Source organism: Lepisma saccharinum, chromosome 8, assembly GCF_977018435.1.
Source record: "Lepisma saccharinum chromosome 8, izLepSacc3.1, whole genome shotgun sequence".
Classification (NCBI taxonomy): domain Eukaryota; kingdom Metazoa; phylum Arthropoda; class Insecta; order Zygentoma; family Lepismatidae; genus Lepisma; species Lepisma saccharinum.
The window spans coordinates 28,177,071-28,192,514 of NC_139236.1; the positions used below are offsets into that span (position 1 = coordinate 28,177,071).

Genomic DNA, 15,444 nt, shown 5'->3' on the forward strand with positions numbered 1-15,444 from the left:
ATAAAAATAACATTCTTTTCATAAAAGCATTAAGTCTTACAGTGTCATTATTCACAAGTAAATTTATCTCAGTTTAGAATGCAGAATTAGAAAACAATTTTATCAGTGACTTAAATGAATCAATTAATTAATTTCAGCAGTAAGATTCAACTTGTATTATAGTGTTATAAAAATGTTTGTGTTTTACACGTTACTAAAATTTAAATACTACGGTTTTCTATAATACCAAATTTCTTTGGGGGGGGGTCAATGTCGTTTTCACAATAGAAAAATCAACAGTCAGTCTTACATTGTACATATTTTAAGGCCATCTATTGTTCATGAAAGCACAAGATAAATATACCCATCAAAGTTTCAATTTTCCAAGGAAATTAACTTCGTGGAAAGGTTATCAGGTTAAAAATGACTTTCATTTTCTCAGGAATGATTTGCCTACAAATATCGCTATGCCGCGGTAATTAATGCCCTTCACGTGTTAATATCACGCCTCAGATACATGTGAGGATCGTTTCCAGGTATGGCGTCCCTGTAGGAATGCTCTTAGAAGATAGGGAACATAAGCCCCGCTGATTTTTCCAGGACTTCTGCTGGTTCTCTTGAACTGAGATCCCTTGAACTCTTCTCAGAAGGAAGGTAGTTGATCTTGCAGGAATATACATACACAGAGTTTGATACATGAAAGCTATTAGGCTTTAAAATTGAGTTCATGACGGCCAAGGTATGGTTTTTGTTAGTCAGAAGCCACTTCATATAGTGCCCCTCCTCTCCCTCCTTAACGCTTGGCCTTTAGTGAGCCTTGTCCTTCTCCACGACCAGCTTCCAATCTTCCTCCACTGGCCTCTAATCTGCTTTGTTATCAAATCTTTCTCAGTCTGGATTCCCCTTCGTTCTTCTTCACTCTAGTTTTTCTTTTGATAACTTGTAGCCATAGATGCCGCTACATAAGGGCAAGGAGGGAGGGTATTTCCTCCTCCATGGCTTTTCCCTGAATGTTCGTTCTTGATTCTGCAAGACCGGGAAAATGCACACAACGAATTTGCAGATGTCCGTTCGAGTTCAACAACTTTGTGAGCACATTAAGACGACCAACACGACCTCGCTGCACTTCACGGCAACAGTATCGTGAAAATTACCCATCACAAAGTGTAGAAGAGTACTTTCTTCGGCAAATATTGGTGCCATACACTTTTTTACTTCTTGCTGCTTTGGATCTATGATTTTCACCCGAGGACCAGCATTGTCGGGAACTTTTCATTTTCATCTTAAAATACCTCAGGCCAAGGGCGCCCCCAGGATTCTTTCTCAGGTGGAGGGGGGCAGAGTCATAGAAACTTTTATTATTATTATTATAGTATAAGTAAATATGATTATTATCATTATTATTATTATTAGAACAATACACAGTTAATTGCACAATATTATGTAACAATGAACAATTATTAGTATCAGATATAATATTAGATCTCGTTGAAAACTGTAACTTGAAGTGTAAATATGGTACTCTCACTTGTTATGTTATGTTATTCTACAGCTTATGTACGTAAAATAAACGATTATTATTATTATTGCTATTATTACTGCTTTTATTGTTGCTATTATTTTTTTATTACTACTACAACTTATTTTTCTTTAATTACATAGACTTGTAATTTCCATATTCTATATCTATATACAATTTGAATAACTGTATACTGAGAACAAGCTTATTTTTAAAGTTAGATGATAATGAGTGTAAAATATACTAAGTAAATTTAACCCTACTACTTAAAATCAGCGGTGGCTCGATGGGCATATCCGCCGTGCCATGGCACTACCCTCAGAAGAAACTCATACCTTGCCAAAGTATGTTAAATTAATACATTTATAATTTACATACAAAGAGATTCGAATCTCGCAATCGGTCAAGCTGACGACCGCCCCAAATCCCACGCGGCATCGCCAGCTGTTTCATACCCTCGCGAGACAATGGTCCCAGCCGTCCAAGAGCTGGCCTAACCAAGTTGACACGTGCAGAGGGTTGAAGAAGTCTCAGCGGGGAACAAGGTGGCGGGAGGGGAAGGGGGGGGTAGCCATAAGACACCAGCCGAGCCAGTTTTCGCTTGGCACGACGAGGGACATAGCTGCCACCTTTATTGACTGATTTGCAAGACCCGTTGGAAAGTAATTCCTGAGAAAGGTACTATCCACTATTCTGCCTTCTTTTGAAAAAAAAAAAACGAACGTAGTATTTATCCAAAGTTAAATGAACATTTACATATAAGATAGATGCGTTCGAAGGGCCATCCAGACTTGTATATTTTTTATAAAGTGAAAAATCCTATGGTGATGTGAGTTTCCTTCGACATTTCGACAATTTCTTTTACAACAAATCTCTAGGATATGTTCGACGTCCAGTTGGAATACGTGTGCATGGGGGAAGAGAAGTTGAGAGGATTTGTTTTTTCCCTTCGTCCTGTATTTGTGTTTTTAGGGAAGTGTCCTGTAGTGTATAAAATATAGGTTAGTGAGTGAAGATTAGTGCGTTTTTACTTATTACATACACTGTTTTCCACGTTACCAAACGAGGATAAATTAAAAGTTAAAACATATTGGCCAGTGGCGCAACCACAAGGAGGGGACGGGAGTGCATTGAGATATTTTTTTTCGATTTCTTGATCACGTTGGCACTACCCATCATAGTAGATGCCGGCCGCCACTGCTTATAATAATAATAATAATAATAATAATAATAATAGTTGCTGTAACTTACGGACCGTGTCACACAGAACAACATTTTTTTGTTATAAAATATCTCTACAATTTCACCATTCGAATTTAAATTAACTCTTTCCAGAAATCTCAGGGCGGGGAAAAGTGCCCCCATGGCCCCTTCTTGCGAGCGCCCTTGCCTCAGGCTAATGTCATCCGACGAGTACAGCAAGTTGGCATCAAAATTGACAAATGTGTATTCCTATTATTCGATAATCTGGAGACTGAGGCTACAAGCTTTTTTTTGGGGGGGGGGGACCTGCTTTCCCCCGAGTTTGCCCCCTCCTGTCAAAATTCCTGGCAGCGCCCATGCTTGTAACCCCATCAATATTTGTAAACTGAAACTGTTGAACCTCAGCGCAGATATTTCCGAAATTGGTTTTACAAAGAGTAACAACACGTGTTAACAGTTAATTAACACTTTATTAGTGTCCAACGCGACCTACCGCGACGCGACCTACCGCGACGCGACCTACCGCGACGCGACGTACACGACAACATTTTTTCGAGAGCATTCTCCACAGACTATTCATTTCAGAGCAAATACAAATTGATAAGTCAATTTGACCATGTTGGGAAAGTGTGTATTTTGTACAACGTTCAACAGAAACTTGAAATAAAAAAACTTTAGTCCATAGTGTGTCGATGCAAGCATGTTTGCAAGCGTTCTATAATCCTTCATCAAGTATCACGGAAAGTAACAAAAAACCACACTCTCTCGCACAGTAGGAAATTTACACGCTCTTGGTTCAAGGTCTGTTCCTCACTCCATTCGCAGCTCTGTCCAGGGCACCTGTAGTCGCGAATGAAATAACAACTCAAGCTCGGAGCTTTCACATTGACTTTTAACGGTTTAGTCTGCAACGTAATCTTGATACAGTGTTGCACATTAGAAATCTCCAAACGATTCCGAGCGAAGCAAAACGCTTTTGAGGGTAAACTTATACACTTAATATATTTACATAATAAATAAATAAAAAAAAATACTCGTACACAAAAAGAGGTATCGACTAGTAGCACCAAAAACTTGACCAAATTTCTATTGCCATGTTAAAAGTTAACGTCAATTCTAACCTACCCACATGTTTCTTGTGAACAACTTTATACATGTGAAATATTAGCACTAAGTGGAGAACAGCCTGCTGTGTCTTGGATCGGTGAGTCGTTCATTTGCAGTTGCAGAATGGTGTCCTCCTCTAATCCACAAGGTTGGAAACTTTTCTGCAGGGAAATCTTTCGCGATCATAAATCATTAATGGACACGAATTGAATTTTCATTTTTGCATAATTAAAAAAAATGCTTTCAATTACAGTTTCTTTGAGGGGGCCTCCCCGATGGCGCAGTGGAGCGTCGTCACCCTGAAATCAAGGGGTCCCGGGTTCGATACCCGGTGGAAGCACATAGTGGTTCGGATCCTACTCTAAACTGTAGGTCCAGTCCCAATTAGCCTTTCTGTGCATAAATTGGAGTTAAAACACCAAATCAATCAATCTTTGAGGGGGATAAAAATATTTTTTTCAGGAGATAATATGTCTTGTTGGGGTGCATCCCCGGCATACCCCCCACATTAATTCGCACACTGTTCTACCCTAAAAAAAATCTGACAGTTTGCGTGCACTCCTGCCTGCAACTGAACATTGTAATATAAAGAGGAGTCAAGACGCTTTTCGTCGATGTAATATTAATGCATTTCAAACATTCAAATTCCAGACACCGACTCATCTGAGAGAGACAATGGCTGACTCCCCACCCTAAATATACACGTAGGAGAACAGGATGTGTTGCGAGGAACCCAAAGCTTCCTGGAACCGAGTGTACGTACATTAACCTCCACACTGAGTTCCGACAACCTTGAGAGTTTTTGCTAGTTACACGAAAAATGCTGCTGCATTCAGACAAGTTATAGAGTGAGTGGCCTCTTCGATATGATATGCATTCAAGTCTCTTCGGACATTGAATGGTATTAACTAGAGATCGTCTTTAGTTAAGTATAAATATTATTGTACTCTATTTAGCAGGATTGTTCAAGGTTCAGGAATTTCAAAATGAATTTAATTCCGGTCCAGGAGAGAAAATCAGCAAGCGTAAATTGTTTCTGGACCGTAAATAACCTTTTAATCTCTTAAGTATTTGAATTCGGTCCAGGAACCTTTTCTCCGGATCCATTTAAATACGGTCCAGTAACTTTTTTCCGGGTGAATATAATGCGGTCCAGGAACCTTTTTATTTCGGATCAATTTAAATACGGTCCAGGAACCTTTTTCCGGATGAATTTAATACGGTCCAGGAACCTTTTTTCCCCGGATCAATTTAAATACGGTCCAGGAACATTTTTTCCGGATCAATTTAAATACGGTTCAGAAACATTTTTTTCCGGATGAATATAATACGGTCCAGGAACCTTTTTATTTCGGATCAATTCAAATACGGTCGAGGAAACTTTTCTCCGAATCAATTTAAATCCGGCATAAATCCCGTATTGAAATGAAACAATACACAACATGGACCTAATTTAAATTGTGAGGGGAAAAGGTTTCGGTCCTGTTGCGGAACCCAATAGAACCAATTAGAATTTATGGGTTTCTGGACCTTTAACAACCCTGCTATTTAGTCGCATAAAATCTAAAATAGCAAGGAATTTCACGAATATTGTTTTGTTTCACATACATCAATAGTTGTAGTTTATATAACTTCAAAGTGTTGCCACTACGGCCATTTTCACAAAGTTCTTACATACAACAACGCAATGGTGACCTGAGATAGAAATATTTAGTGATTCTGCAAATATTGCTCTTCGGTTAATATGCATCACCTTTATAACTTTTGGGTTAATTGTAAGGATGGGGAAAGGGTGGATCCTAAGTCCGAGGATCATACTACGACGTAATCTAATACCTAATGAGAAGGAAATTGCTGCTTATTAAGGTATTTTGGTCAGGAAATTCTTACTTAAACAGGCAGTAACCTGCAAGTTAGTTCGACGAACGTCCGTTCTGAACGAAGTGAGATAGTACGGAAATAATTTTCTCTCTTGCCACATTAACGTTGAGCAGCATCCGTTTAGTAGTAACAAAGTGCATTTTCTGCCTCCTTCCCGAAGGATGTGAAATCCAATACGCACAATCGCGTTCAGGCAGGATGTTGTGTAGCCGGTTTAAGTTTCAAAGGGTAAAATCAATTTCGCCCAACACGTTTTAACAGCAATCATCTTCTGGGAAAATAAATGCTGGAAAAAGAAAAGAAACGCTTTCGGCTAGGGCCATGCTTCTAAAAGCTACAAGTAGTTGAATCGCCAGACAGATTTAGTTTAAAAGCTGTAAGGAAAACTTTTTATTTTATATGTACACACACACGAGTGCTAACCACTCTGTATATACGAAGTGGTTATCACAGCGCACTACGGCGCTAGGTGTGCCGGGTTCGAATCCCGGTCTGGGCATGGGCGTTCACTTTATGCACAGATAGGCTAATCGGGACTGGACCTACAGTTTAAAGTGAGATCCGAACCACTGTGCATGTGCCTCCACTGGGAATCGAACCCGGGGCAGGCACGTAGCCAGGGGAAGGGCTAGAAGTATCTAATTTAAATACATATACAAGATACTTCATTATCTTGTATAGTAAGTTGTAATATACTGAGAAATTGATATTCAGGGCTTTAGATGGCGCCTGCTAATAAGGGATGAGCCCCCTCCCAGAAATAAAATTTTGGCTACGGGCCCGTCCAGGACCCCTTGATTACCACTACGCCATCGGGTAGGCCCAGGGTGTTCTTTGTATGTGTCCCTTCATCAACTGCAGCATATCATCACTGCTCCTCATCGTTTCGATTAGCTAAAAGCAACAACATTCAATGAAACTCTTTGTGTGTTTGGTATTTTTGCGTCGCATTGGACTAATGGTGACGCCGAGGACGAAGGATAATTTTGAATCTGCTTAGAAAGAAACAACAATGCAAAAGCCGGGACTCGAATCCGGAATCTTCGTTGGCGAGATCACAAGTCGATCACAACGTGCTGGACTTTATATTTATTTCTTTACACGTAAAAGAAAAAACAATATCACTATGCGTACATATTATTTTGACCTAAAGATAATGTCAGTTCATTTTATGCACAAATGGGTTAAACAGGACTGGACATATACAGTAAACCCTCGTTAATCCGGACTTCGCTTAATCCGAACAGGCAAAAGGCAAAAACAAAGCAGAATGCAAGGTTTTAAATGTGGCTAGAAGTCAAAAAGAGAACTTCCCAAAGAAAAGGCAGTCAACCACTGATGAAATACTGTTTCCCGCAGACTTTGTACTGTACTGTATAGTGTATTTAGGCCTATGCCCTTGAAATACACCATAATAAACGTGTTTTGTTGCTTTCTACTGTTCTTTCAGGTTATTTAAGTTAATTCGGACTTTCGTTAGACCGGTCAACTTATCCCCCCCATTAGTCCGAATTAACGAGGTTTTACTGTACTTTAATGAAGGGGAGGGGTGGGGGTCCGAAGCAGAACGTCCATATCTGAAGCAGCATTGCATACCTTGAGCGAACCCAAATTTTGATTTAAAGGATTGGTAAGGGTTTGCGAGTATTCAAATCTTTAAGGACTTGCATCCTCTCTCTTTACTGTGTTTAAAACAGTACACGGGGAAAGTGGAAAATGCTAAACTTGCAAGTAGAGCTTTTAAGGTAGCAGTCCTCTCGAAAAACAATGATTGATTGATTGATTTGGTGTTTTACGTCCACTTTATGCACAGGAAGGCTAATCGGGACTGGACCTACAGTTTAAAGTGCGATCCGAACCACTTGTGCCTCCACCAGGAATCGAACCCGGGACCCCCTCCCTGATTGCAAGGCGACGACGCTACCACTGCGCCATCGGGGAGGCCTTCGAAAACAATGATAAGGTCATCTAAATAAAAATTGATTTATGCGGGTGCTAACGTACAGTCTTGGACACTTCTGGGTTGTAATGGCCTAATTTACTTTCAATGGAATCGCTACAACGTAGAAGTGTCCGTGACTGTACAATCACCCGAAATAAAAATGACACACCTAGATCGTGACATAATCTACGGAGATAACCGAAGCTACTTTAGAAAAGTTGCTATTGAAGTTCGCTCATCGCCGTGCATTTAGGCAACACACATAGCCCTTTGCAGTGAAGCGAGTATATGACGTGTCCTATTTTTATTGCGGGTCACTGTACATTAGGATTTACACTATCGCAGGTGTTCATTTATAGCTCACCACTTCACAGAAATCTTTAAACACAGTTTCATCCATTGAAAGTAGTATTGAATGTCAGTAACACGACTTGTGAAGGCTTCCAATGCATATGGGATCATAGCAACTATGTGTGTTTCTTCCATAAAGCTCTCAAAATTCAGCAGGAGTGAAGATATTTATATAGAATGATATATGAATGCGTGAGCAGTGTATGTTAGTTGTACACGGCATCACATAGAAAATACAGTTGAGCTGAATTAAAATGAGGCAGATACAACGATACTAAGCTCTACATATTAAATTACGACTTTATGCAACCTCTCGTTCTCATCTACGATCACTGTGACGTGGTTTATGACGTTAAATTAACAAAAAAAGAATGCTAAAATTGTACAAAAAGTACAGAATTCTTGCGTAGGTTTTGCACTTAAATTTGAAACGAAGGGATCACACACGGCCCTACTTAAATGGCTGAGTATGGCACGTCGAAGAAAACTACACATGGCCTACACAATGTTCAGTTCTGCAAACACAAACACAGACATACTTATTCGACAGACTCCAATTTAGACACGGCATACACAACTACATGACTTGACACTCCACGAAACTTCATCTGGACAAAATTTCATAATCTATCTATTTTTAAGATGGTAATAGACAATGTAGAAACCATTGTTTGATGGTAACTATCACAGGCAATGTAAAATACTTCTGTACCATTTGTGTTTCAAGTAACTGAACGTGCCACCAAAGTTTAGCACAAGTAGGTATTGACTTATCAGACATCCTGTATATTCCTGTCATTTATCAAAGCTGCTCCTGCACATTATTGCAATGCGCTAGCACCAGATACTACCTCGTGTGAGACATACGACAGCTTTAAAAAGGCAGTAACAAAATTACTTCTCGATGAGCATAGACCAGTACACATGACTATGCTTGCGTTGAGATGGAAACCAAATACAGACATGAACCAGAGATTGAGTAAAATTGTCTTTATCTGTTTTATATTGCTAGTTACTGAAATATTTAGTAGCGATAAATGTAATTGAATACTTAGTAGTACTGTATTTATATTTGTTTGATTGTACAAGTTTTGCGGGTAAAGTGGTAGAGCAGCCACATGCTGAACTTCGTCCATGGATAAATAATTTCTAATTCTAATATCCTTCCTCAGCTGTTTCTAGAAAATTAGTGCTGACTACGAAGCAGATCGAAAGCCAGTCCAAAAGCAGAGGAGAGTCTTCAACTTTGCTCTGCGTTCTCAAGAGGAAGTTATAGCTCGTTGGCCAACCACTGGAGAATGGAACGTGCTAAAGCAAGTAATTTTTGGACAATTTCAGTCACGAGGCTTCCACGTGACTAGTCACGACTTGGTGAGTACTGCAAGATGTTTCCGAAGGCGTGGGAGAAAAAAAACAATGGTTACAAAAACAAAAAAAGAAGAAAGAGATGAAAACAGGAAACCTTGAAAGACGGTGACGAAAGCACAAAGGTGAAGGAAGAAACAAAACGCTCCTTGGATTTATAACTTGTGGTTTGGCTCTCTGCTTTTGGCATTTATGTTGTATTATTATGGAGTGCTTTCCTCTTTTAGCTTCCTACCAGTCATTTTGGTGCAAATATGACGAGGACTGGGTGCAAAATGGTTCCAGACGCCAGGATGATGAATGACCATGACATTGCGTTTGTGCCAAAGATTAGATAATGCCTTTTGATGCCTGCTGGAAATACCTGCTAACAACGTCACACTCCCGCCATTAAATGTCCCTTATTTATGGCACTGTTGTTCCGAAAGTTTTGGGAATTAGACGGATAGTCATGGTTCCTAATATTCTTATGTAATTGGAATCAGTGGCCATGAAATCACATCAGCAAGGATACGAAATCAAGTCTTGCTAAGTTCTGCAGTACTGTTGCTGGAGAATATTATTTATGCGGGATCTACTTCAGTTCTCACTACTGCCTCACTATTGCTAAGTATGATGTAGTTTTATTGTAAACCTTTAGCAAGGCTAATTATGAGAGAGGTATACAAGGTGGAAACTTATTTCATTTGTACAAATGTGCGCCAGGATCCTATTATTAAGCACGGCAAAACTTATGAAAAATATAATTAATACAATTGTCCCCACTCCCATGTATTGCAGATGATTAAGCAAAATAGGCGCTAACCTTCAAAAAAGGCATTTATAGGCACTGTAAAAATGTGTTTTTGGAACAGGAACACCATGAAACAAAATTAAAACATCAGAGCTTATGATTTACTACAAAGGAATAAAAAAGGCAAATAGGCAAAAATCCGCACCCTAATGATGAGTGATGACATGATGAAATTGATGAAGGAACACTCCCAAACACCCATACCCAGGCCGGGATTGGAACCCGGGAACTCCAGCGTCGCAGCTCGCTGTGCTAAGCACTCCGGAACGGAGGTCGACAAGTCTTAACTTCCTATGAACCTTATGAATCGAAAAGGATTTATGATAGAGATCATTTCTTAACGTGATCGAACAGGGAATCTATATACAGGATCTTCTATATATATATATATATATATATATAATGCATGTATGTATGTATGTGTGTATGTTTGTTCCGGCATAATTCTCGAACGCCCGGAGCGATATCAACCAAACTTGGTACACATATCACTTGCAATCTGGAAAGAAATACTGTGAGGGTAAGACACCTTTGGAACCCCTAGGGGTGGGGTGAGAAGGGGTGAGATGTTAAAATAATCGAAAACGACCGATATTAGTGTGGAATCCATAGTTTTCGGGGTCGCTATTATGAATAGGGACACTCCCAATGCTGTTCAACTCCAAGACACATCTGGGACCCCTAGGGGAGAGGGTGGCATGTAAAACGACCGATATTAGTGTGGAATACATAGTTTACGGGGTCGCAAAGATGAATAGTGACACTTCCAATGCCGTTCAATTCCAAGTTCATTTTACACTATAGTTAGAATTCATTATTTCCCTGTCTAATACAAGATTGGGATAAATAAATACTCGGGCAACGCCGAATAATCAGCTAGTCTAGAATAAAGTTGATTGATTTAAATGAAAATTTTGGGTTACTAACACCCATCAAGCTCCTTATCACAGCTAAAGCCAACAAGTGTGTCCGAGGACCACCCCTGGAATACAATAACTGCAAAAACCTATCACCAAAGTAACCCAGTTACTTCTCAAAAGTATCTTTCTAACACTGGTACGAACGCCACTGCATCTTTCCACAAAATTTCATATTTCTAGTTCTATTAGTTCGTGATGGATATGTCAAAGCATGTAATTCAATAAAATGTTAATTGTTATTTCAGAAGAGGGATTATACAAGTATATCTCTCGCTCGTCTCATCGGACCTAGTGAACATTGACTGTTTATGTTGCAGGATATTTGGATGAGCAGATGATGGGGCTCGGACCATTTCGTGGTGAAGACACGGATTGTGTAAAATATTGTTTGTTGTTAATAAAACCCCTTTGCTTAAATAACCAGACTAATGAAGAAATTGTGCACATCTCTACATATCGGCTTTTCCAGCATACAGGAAACATACAGTATATCTCCGGTACCACCGAGAAGAGGATAAATTAAATTCGAGGCTCATTTAACGGAATTGAGTTCGCAACTATTTGCAATTCCTGTGTATATTTGTTTGTTCCAGCATAACTCACGAACACCTGGAGCAATTTCAACTAAACGTGGTACACGTATCACTTCCAATCTGGAAATAATATTTTTGGGGTAAGACACCCCTGTTACCCCTAGGGGTGGGGTGGGAAGGGGTGACGTAAAAATAATCGAGAACCACCGATATTAAATTCAGCACAAACAGACATCCGTGACTATGCAATCCCGCACAACGATAGTGTTTCTCTGGTTCTCTACCATAAAGGCTGATATGACTTTGTGTTGCGAAAATGACCGATATTATAGTGTGGAATCCATAGTTTACGTGGTCACTAAAATGAATAGTGACACTCCCAATGACGTTCATCTCCAATACACCCCTGGCACCCCTACAGGTGCGGGTAGGAAGGTGGCGACATGTAAAACGACTGATATTAGTGTGGAAACCATAGTTTACGGGGTCGCTAAGATGAATAATGACACTCCCAATGCCGTTCAACTACAAGTTCATTTTGCAGTATAGTGCCGGGCAATCAGCTAGTAGACCTATAAATGTGGCTGACTTATCATAGCACACAAAACAAGTCTATAAGCCTAAAGCAATACCCTAAAATTCGATATTCTAATCTAGTCAGGTAGGTTTAACATTGTTCCTCCATTCTCCCATCATTAATTATCTTCCCTTACACTGGGAATCCCCTGTTACATAAACACTCCTAAGTACCAGTTCATCAGGTTATCATATGAGCACATACGCTTCAGGCTACTGCGCCTGTCAAAATGGCAATCCTCATTTATAGAACGCAGAGAAAGTGTGCGAATGTGACAGGTTCGTTAATACTAAGGCACCATAAAAACATGTGGGTCTTTGAACTTAATGTGACCCCCTCACAACACACACACACACACTCCTCCTGCATGTAGACTAGATTGATGATGAAATTTGATCAGATTCGTTGCATTTCCATGTCGAAATTTCTAGAAGGGAAATGAATGTATTTGCTAAACTTGGTTTCACAATGTGGTTAAGTGGAATTTGATGATACCAAAACCAGAATGTTCTCATAAGGCTGGAGGTGCAATACATGAGTTTTTCTTCTTCCGTTTATTAGAAATCATTTTCTTCACTGCCGTGCCCGATTGATGTTGCATTGCTTCCTGATATGGATGAAAGAACTTCGAAGCCTTTCCTCATTTTTTTCCCCCGATTGCTATACAGAGAGATAAAAGTTTGTTTGGTAAACGATTGATTGATTGAATTGCTTTATTTTACTTCGCTTTTTGTGCCACTTTTGGCTACTTTGCGAAGATGGGGATGAGCGATGATATGATGAAATTGATGAATGGACACTCGCAAACATCGATACCCATGCCGGGATTCGAACCCAGGTCCCCTGGCAGTTTGGTAAACGAAAAATAGTTGCTGGCAACCAAACATTTGTTTAAACTGGCAACAAAATGCATTTAGTAAGCATGCACGTTTATTTAGTAACCAAGTTTAGTAAATTATACATATTTCTTTTGCTTGTGGTGACCCAAAAGCTTAACTAAACGTATTTTGTTAATTGAAACAAATCTCTCTCTCTTTCTTTCTTTTCTTTTGCGCAGGGGGTAATTTTGAGGGAGTTGTCAATATACATTCACATCCTACATAAATATCAATATTGAAATTTAGTTTTGTGCGTCTGTTAGCATGTACCAATGAAACTAATGAAGTTGACCATTTAAGAAAATTAAACCCTGTGGCCGAGCGAGCTTAGTGGTCACCATTCGATTTCGCCAAAGAAGTTACCGGGTTTGGGTCCTGGCCAGGGCATGTATGTTCTTTCATCCAATCAATACTCACCCTCATCGTCGCGATTAACCAAACATGAAAGAAGAGCGACATAAAATAACAAAAATACGAAAAAACATACACAGTTATGTGACACTGATCTTACAGGATCTTGTCTTCTGTCCAATACGCAGGTTTTTCACTGCACCTCCAGTCATTCCAACTACTTTCACCGCAACAGTATTGCTCTTCTCTTCAGCAACTATTTCCAGCACAGTTTATTTTCTTATTTTGTCAGTAATTTCCACGGTCCAATCATCGCCACAACCTAACCACGTTTGTAAAGCTTCTGACAGCTTAGTGAAAGGTAAAAAAGGTAACCCCTGTGGATTGCACAGTGCCATGAATCGTGAGGAGGTAAGACCCCCAAACATCTTCGATCTCGAGTGGAGGAGATGTGATCAACACCGCCCTTCGGGGCCTTTATATCCCCACTATCGACATCAGATATCCGTTCAGAGACCCTTCATGCAGAGGCATTGTCAGAAAAAATCCTCTTGCGTGGAATCGTAACCGGGTCTCCCGTGTGGCAGTCGAACACCTTACGGAGTGTAAGGTGTGACCTTCGCTGAAGGAACCCAAATATCAGTTCGCTGCGCTTTTTTAACTCTCTACTAGCGCGTCGAGTTGGTTACACGGTGCAACACTGACTCGTCTATTTCGTTGATTTGGTGTCTTCACCGTTTACACAACATTCTAGCTGGCGGTGTAACGTGTGGTGTATAGTCACGTGATCAGTGGCAGCGATTAGGGTGGCAGTCGCCCCCCCCCCTACTTTTTGCCACTTTTGCATTATGCTAAACCTACAACAGCACAATTTATTTAACACAAGGATAGACAGTACCCTAGACTAACTCCTGTCAACTGTAAACAACATAAGCGTCACACCACGTAAGAACCTCCTGAGCTCCTACCATGATAGTTTGGACGTGTCTGTTTTCATCCCCCCCCCCCTCTAGATTATGACATCGACCTCTAATCCTGAAGAAGCGCTACCTGTGGAAACGAGCGCCGTGGGACGATATAAGATTTTCCATCGACTCCTTACCCTGGGGCCTTCTGCAAGATGGAACAGTCGACGATGAAGCTGACCTATTTACAGCATTTATGCAACAGTTAAGGACCTCGTGCCTACAGGAAATATACAGAGTGATCAAAAAGTCACGCAACCCATGGAGGGACTATAAAAGATGTTGGAAATTGCCACCATTCAGTTCCTCACACATGTGCACCCTTTCGATCATGTTCCTGAAGACCCTCTGGAGTGTATTACATGAAATGTTGTCCACAGTACGTTGAATATTCGTCTTCAGTTCATCCAAAGTGTGTGGATGCGTTACGTAGGCCGTAACGCATCCCCAGAGGAAAAAGTCCGGCGGAGTGAGATCGGGAGACCTGGGCGGCAATAGTGGCTTCGTAATGATGGCCCAGGTAACAAGATTCAAACAAATGATACATGGGTTGCGTGACTTTTTGATCACTCGGTAGCTTCTCGTAGATTTCCAAAGTAAAGTAAAATGTCCTTGCCCCTCCTCCAGTTTTTGAACCCAGTCGCCGCCATTGCATGTGATCGTGCTAACCAATCAAATGTACGTTTAAAGCAGCAGACCATGAACACCGATATTCGTCTACTTGGTTACACGTCATTTCCTTGCACCAGTCTGACACCGGTATATCAGACACCTATGTCAGAATGTGTAGCGTAGCAAATTAGACGGGGATATTTACGTCTCTTACATGCAGTACTACATTCTGGACTGCATTTGGCATTTCGTCTATCTCATCGCAAATTATCCACATCGTCGCGATTAGCCAAAAGTGGCTTAAAAGCGACGTAAAATAAACAAAATCAATCAATCAACGAATAAAACAGCTTTTGGGCTTCAACACGACGAAATCTTTTGAACTTAAAACAAAACCCATTCCAAGTCTCTTTGAGGAATCTTCATCTGCACGGATCAAAAGTTTGAGAATCACAAAGATGGCCTTAC

General features: G+C 40.3%; 1 protein-coding gene across 5 annotated transcripts in view; it reads right to left on the bottom strand.

The window, feature by feature from the left end:
- The window catches only part of LOC145990892 (bestrophin-2-like), a 317,135-nt gene that overhangs the window by 35,847 nt on the left and 265,844 nt on the right, over positions 1-15,444 (bottom strand). The window lies entirely within an intron of this gene.